This window comes from Puccinia triticina, chromosome 2A (assembly GCF_026914185.1).
Source record: "Puccinia triticina chromosome 2A, complete sequence".
In the NCBI taxonomy this organism is placed as follows: domain Eukaryota; kingdom Fungi; phylum Basidiomycota; class Pucciniomycetes; order Pucciniales; family Pucciniaceae; genus Puccinia; species Puccinia triticina.
The window spans coordinates 5,692,989-5,700,323 of NC_070559.1; positions in this window are offsets into that span (position 1 = coordinate 5,692,989).

The following is a 7,335-nucleotide window of genomic DNA, read 5'->3' on the forward strand; positions in this document are numbered from 1 at the left end:
TGAATGGAATCACCTGGTTGCCGCTGCAGAAATGAAAGTTATACAGATAGAGGAATACTTCTGGAAACAAATCCAAACTATGCAGCAAGAACTTTTGGAACTCCAAAAACAATCAAAGGCGCTAGACTTACCTCCGGATTACAACCAGCAACTCAAATTCACAGAAGAACCAAGTGAACATGAACCGGCCTTGGAAATCACACAACCTGTTATGGATGTTTTGGAACCAATAACAGATAATTCAGAACCTGTTACAGAAACGGAAACTTACTCTCAGGAATTGGTTTTTGAGCAAGCGGCCTCAACAATTCACCTACAGGATATGGTGGTGAACCAGAAATCAGTGTCAAACTTAATGGATACGCCAATGGAGCTTAAACACTTTGTTATTAACATACCAGAATTTGGCTCCAATGATGTGGATATGACAATCAGCATGGATGAAGAAGAAATCTTGGATCAATCTATTCAACAAAACCAAATTGTGGATCATCAGACACCTCAAATCAACAATCATGACTCACAAATTGAAGATTCTATCCTTACAGAAACAACAGTTCAGGATCCTCAATTTTCTCACATCCCGACTATAGTTTTGATTGAAGATATCAACAAACCAGGAAGCAAGATTTTCAACAAGCACCTCTTTAAACCTCACTTGGATCAACAAGAAGAAATTTTCAACAAACTGTCCCTTCAAGCCCCAGGACCCACAGATACAGACCCTGGAGAAAATGAAGGCAAGACTATCAGTATATGCAACCCAAGTATTAGTACTACTACAGATCTCAACCCAACAGACTCACAAATTCCAATTGGTCCAAATCCAATCTGTACACCCTCTGAAGACATGTTTATCTTGCCGCCCGCACCGGTTCCACCAGATATTAACTCAACAACAACAAATTCAAGTTCCAAACACAATGAATACCATTCAGAACCTAAACAAGAATTGAAAGGATCAATCAATGATCTATATCATCTTGAATCACAAAGGAATCAATTTGTTTGCTTATTTTACTCACTCAGGAAGCTCCTGGTTCAACCGTCACTGAAGATTCCGCCCGACCGCTTTGGACAACTTCAGACACACTTCAACCGCCCAAGGCTCCTTGTTGGAATTGGTTAAACAATTATCATTTTCCTCTTTTCTAAATCATCACAAACAGATATCAGCTCTAAATTCTGAAACTCTTGGGGCTTAAATCTTGAGGAACTCACATTCTTTCAAAAAGTCACTCTTTCATCACCGCCCTCCCACCATCAATCTCACAGTATTACTTGCCACAATTCAGAATATCTCAAAAGTCTATGGAAACCTCCAACTAAATCTACCTCCTCAGCAAGAGTTTAAACGGCTTATCCACACTCGTTTTTGAAAACCACACTCTTTTTTTTACTATCTTTTTTCTTTTCTTGCTTACAAATAACTCACTTTCTTTGAGGTTGAGGATAACCTTATAAGTTGGGGGAGGGAGCTTTCAACTTCATTCTGGGAGTCGGGGTTTTTCAATTTCATGGTAAAAAGGATCAGCAGAAACAACAGGATCAACGCTATACTGGGTCAACATTATTGGTTACACAGCTTTTGTTACACATGATTAGTCTTGGGAACAAAGGATGGCAGCTTCAGATACAAACAGCGTCGCGGCCCTCCGATAAACAAGATAGCCTCACATATGTTTGTCTTAAGAACGATTGGTCGGACAAAAACTGAGCTATCATCATGAAGAGCGATGAGAGAGACTGGCGACGAGCATTTTAATGGGTTGATAATCGGAATAAACAAACAATCTAACTTATGCACCACAGTACGGTCTGGACAACATGGTAGTAAGACAACTAGTCAAAATGAGGACCGATGTGTTATGGGTGAGGATGAGGTTGTGGTTGAGGACAGAGGAACGATTTGAGGCGAGGCGGACCTTTTTTATACCCTTGCAAAACCCTCGGTAGACACACGGGGGGAGGCACTCGAACCATGAGGCAATGACGTTGATGCAGGATGGCTCAGCCCATGTCAAATACAAAGAATCTGCAGGACTAGCCTGCAACTAGGCTGGAGCGCAGACTGGGATCGTTCGACCAGCGGCAGCAATGCTGATCGGGAGCTGTCAGCATATTAAGAAGAAAAAAAAGATGAAGAAACGATTGCTTAGTCTTGCCATCTTAGCACCTGCGATGACGCACTACAAAGAGGAAAGAACCAGAGGCAAGGCAAACATTTAATACCCTTGCGAAACCCTTGGTAGACACCGGGGGGGAGGCACTCGAATCCGAACTCCTCATCAGGCAAGGACATAAGTACTTGAAACCTCGTTTGACCTTGTTCGATAAGCAGCAATGATGCGCATTGGAAGTTGTTAGAAGATCTAGAAGAACGAGACAAAGAGATGGTCGTCAGTCTCTCCGTCTTAGCACCGGTCAAAAGAAAGGAATATAATTTGGATACACAAATGAAGCTGTCTTTTTCTTTCCTTCTTCTTGACGGAAACCAAGAAGAACGGTCAGAATAAGGAAAGAGAAACCACCCACCCAAAAGGACAAAGACGGTCCGAGGCTCGAACCAGTCGACTTGAGAATCAAAGCCCTCATTGAGCGCCGGTGACGTAGTTGAAGAGGTCGGAAGATCGGCGAAGTCGAAGGGCTGGGTGCTGGCAGAGGACGAGATGTAAGGATGTATCAATACACCACGGGTGAAGATTCAAAGTTTCCATCCAGAAAATTTACTGGATGGTAGGAAAACCCGAAAACCAATTGGAATCGTTCCGGTATGGTTGAAGGACCGAAAACCGATTGGACTGCTTCCGGTATGGTCAAAGTACCGGAACCATTCCGATCGCAATTTGGGTAGCGTCCAAAATGGAATGAAGTCGAAATTGATTTGACTTCATTCCAGGAAACAGACCATTCCGGTTTTTTTCCTGGATTTTCCCCGGAATATTTCCAAATATGGCTGACCACACCTCACAGAAGCATGGTCCTATATATATAACAGCGCCCCCATACCACAGTGTGTCTGGGGCAGTTGGCAAGGAGCTAATTAGTTGGGGTGGATCAGAAGCATGTTGCATGTTCAAGCCTCCCTTTTGTCCACCCACCTTGCCGAAACCTTTTTTTGAGCCCTCCAAAACCTGCGACGGCCCGTAACCATTCCGAATTGCACACGAAAGCACTTCGGAAGTGCGTTGGGGATCCAAAATAATTTTGGATTGCCTTCCAGTAGGGTTCCTGGAATTTTCCAGTGAAAACGCCGACCGTCTGGCGACGGTCCCCCCTTGCAGGCAGACCAACCGAAATGATATTGGCTGGCAATCGAAATCATTTCGTTGAGCTTCGCCCGTGGTGTACCCCCTATGGGGTAAGGTCGATATACATACACATACCCCCCCCAGGCGGGGTAGGGAGTAGACACTCGAGACCCAAACCACCCTGTACATTCGCAGCACCGCAGTCCTCTTGTCGGATTATGCGGAATCCAACAAGACAACTGCGGCGCGCTGGATGAACCCCTTGGGACCCTAATAACTTCGGGCGGGTACGATCAGCACTATGTACTCGGGCCCGAAGCCCGACCAACCAGTCATCGGAGGCGGGTGCGAGTCCCCGATCACTACTCGACATCCGAGGCCCGCGGCCTCGACAGCGCGCACCCTAAGGCGCTGAAACAGTAGCTGCGGCCGCCATCACAGCACAAGCATCACTACTGCGCAACTGCGGACTGCGGACTGCGTACTGCGCGCAACACTTTGACTCCCAGAACCAACAAAAAGATCTTGTCAAGAAAAATCCCAAAATTGACAGAAATCAATTTTTTGGCCAATTTTCACCCTGCGCAGCCTCTCAAGCCATGTGGCCCAGAAGACGTCAAAATGGCCAATTCTCCAAGAATCCTGCAAATCACCGCCTAAATTCACCATGTCACAGGTTCAAAAGTTGACAGAAAGCACTTTTCACGTCAAAATTGTCTGGGGACAGACAATAAGTTGGGGGAGGATGTGGTAGACGGAAAAGTGGAAAAATAAAAAGTTTTTTTCTATGCCACATAATTACTCATATTAGACCTCAAGATACCATCAAATGGACCCCAGAAATGGATTCTACGGCCAATTTCACCCCTAGTCACCACTGAAAGCACCCCTGGACCCCCTCTAGTGTGGAAGTTACACCCCACCAAACACCTATCACACGGCCAGCCCCAGTAACCCAGCTGTCACCTGCCCCAACCCAAGTTTCACAGTAGTACACTTATACATATCACAGGATACAAACATACATCTCCCTGTCAGGCTACACTCATTACATATTAACTACATACACTCCTTTATATACATAGGATGACATCATTTACACTGTTTCTGCAGCCTCAGACTTTGTGTATACACTAATTCCCCCTGTATGAAAGCTCATGCAGTCTACTGTCACCTCATGCATGCGTTAGAAGGTTCTTTTGTATATTCTGACACCATCCATGCGCCCCTGAGGGGTTATGACATCATTTGTATCTACTCCCACCAGCTAAAATCCCTCACCCTGTTGTCTAGATTAGCTGAAACCCTAACCCACAAGCCCCTTTGGGGCTCCACTTTTGTCTATAAAAGGAGCTCTCTCCACCCCCAGTGGTTTGCTCCCCAGTTTCTCACCCAGAACTCACAAGTCACCCAACACTTATCCACACTCAAATCCTAAAACCCTTATAACAACAATTCAACCCTTATAACAAAGTAATTGAAAAAATTACACGTTGCCAGTCAAACAGATTTCATCTGGAACAGACCAGACCTATCACTTAATAAAACTTGCCAAGCTGAGCTTGGTGGGTCTTGTTGACTGATAACAGAAGGGCAGAGCTTGCAACTCCATCATACCCTTCACCATTCAGCAAAAGGGTTTCATTACCACCTTTTGAGTCTTACACCGCAGGTTTTCCAGCTCATTGTCGACAGCAGCCTTCCACTTAGCGGCTTCCGGGGATCACATTGCCGCTTTGAACGTGGACGGGACATCGTTGGATTTGTCAGAACACTCGCGTAAGCATTCGTCCACCATTTTCTCCTGTTCTTCCACAAGCTTCTCTTGAGAAAAATAATTGAGTTGAAGGTGTTTAATGCTTGTTCCGGCGGTGGGTACTGATTTTGGAGGATTCACTGGAGGTGTGGGCATCACATCTGTCTTCTTAGCGGTGTCCGGTAGAGCGTTCCTGCCAAAATCAGCCCAGGCCAATGATACAAGTTTCTTTGACTTAGGAATCCAAAAAATCCAGCCTTTTGACTCGGGGAGATGTCCAACGACTAGACCTTGGATAGCGCGGTTGTCCAACTTCTTGCGCTTTTCCGGAGCTACCAGGATGTACGCGCTAGACCCAAAAACCCTAGTACGATCGAGTTGAGGTTTGTCACCGAAGAAGAATTCGTAAGGCGTCCGCTCTTTCGTTATTCGATTTGGGATGCGATTGAGTGTCCAGGCCGCCCACATGAAGGCGTAGCCCCAGAATTCTTTTCCCAGTTCGCTGTCGTAAAGAATGCTGCGTCCCATATCAGATACCGTTCTGTTATAGCGCTCAGCCGCCCCATTCTGGAAGTGATGATAAGGTAGTGAGCGCTCCGCTATGATACCTTTCTCCTGTAGATACTTACCGAAAACGTTGGAGTCAAATTCGCCACCATTGTTGGAGCGCAGTATCTTGACTTTGGTGCCAACTTGAGTTTCCCATTGATTGATGGTTTGCATCAGAAGTTCAGCCGCCTTGCTCTTTGCCTTGAGAATCTTGACCTCGCTATAAGATGTGAAGACATCGCGAATTGTGAGCGCATACTTCCCACCGGACAGAGTTGGGGTGTCAAAAGGTCCCATGAGATCTACACATACAACTGATAGTTTGTCGATGCACCTCTTTGTGGGTCACAGTGCCGAGGTCCTGGTTGCTTTGCAGATGGAACAAACTGGGCATTTAATGGATCCAGTAGGCATTTTTTCAGGCAGACCATATCCTAGTTGCAATTTCACCAGTCGTCTTATCTTTCTCAGACTGGCGTGGCCAAAAAGGCGATGCAAGAAGAGGAGAGTCTTCTCATCAGCAGTCAATTCTTCAGGGTTCCACGTGAATTGAATGTGCTCAACTAGATTGGGTGATTTGAAAAAGGAATTGGCTTCAATTGCTGTGCATAGATTACTACAAATTTCATGAGAGGGAGTAGTAGAAACCTGTGCGTAGGGGGCGCGCAAAGGATAGGGAAGAGGCCACGTGTTTTGATGAGGATCAAAAACACTACGCAAGAGGAGCCGACCGCTGTTGGAGACTAGATCAATCGAATCAAAATTGCCGTTTACTTTGAAGTTAGCTCCGGCGCTCTTGAAAGCAGTGATGGAAATTAAAGTGGAGCGGGCCCGCTCACAGTAGTAAACATTCTTAACTACGATGACTGCCTTGTTCTTCCTGACAAATCGCAAGGTACCCATGCCTGTGATGTAGTCACAAGCTGAGTCAGTGGCAACTTTGACTGCAATAGGTTGACTGAGCGTGGTGAAGTTGTGTAGTGCATACCTATCACCGGTTACATTGTCAGAGGCGCCGGAGTCCCATAGCACTTCTTGACTTCCGTGTTCGACGACTAGCTCACGGAGATTGAACCGGTGTCCTGACGGTTCCGCAGATAGATTTTCAGTCTCAAACACATACTCAGCCTCATCCTCATCTTCTTCCGCGAACAGGTCCGGATTGATCTGTCTAGCCTCTACCTTTTTGTCGGGGCTGGGGATCCGGAGGGCTTGTTGTTGTTGAATGTGGACAAGCGAGGAGGACCAGAAGATTTAGGCTCTGGTTGGATTGGTTTGATGTAGGGGATACGGTCAAAGTTGTAGGTGACTGAGCATGGGGGGAATTGGGGTTGTGAAGTCGGGTTGGGACGGGCACTTGCTGGTCGTTGGTGGGGGTTATTTTTCCGGCTAGTCGGACAGCTGTTAGCGTAGTGTCCCGTTTGTTTGCATATGTAGCAAATAGGTGGCTTGTTCAGCGCCAGAGCATTGACCTGATGTTCTTCGTCGGTTGCTAGATTTGTTCCTGAAACGCTTCCTGAAACGCTAGTATCGTTGCGGCTAGCTAGATTGACAGCAAGGGCTGAAGATTCCGATCGTCCTGACTCGGTGGCTAGACAATGTTCCGTGCGTGCGGCCTCCCAAAACCGAAGAATGTCGCCAGAGGTGGGCAACTTGAAGTCGTGGGTCTCCATAAAAAGGTCCACTTTTCGATCAACTACCGGTCCAAGGTGGTCGTTGAGGTTGCCCTGAAAAATGAAACTGATGATGGTGTCCCAGCTCAGCTCAACGCCTTGTTCC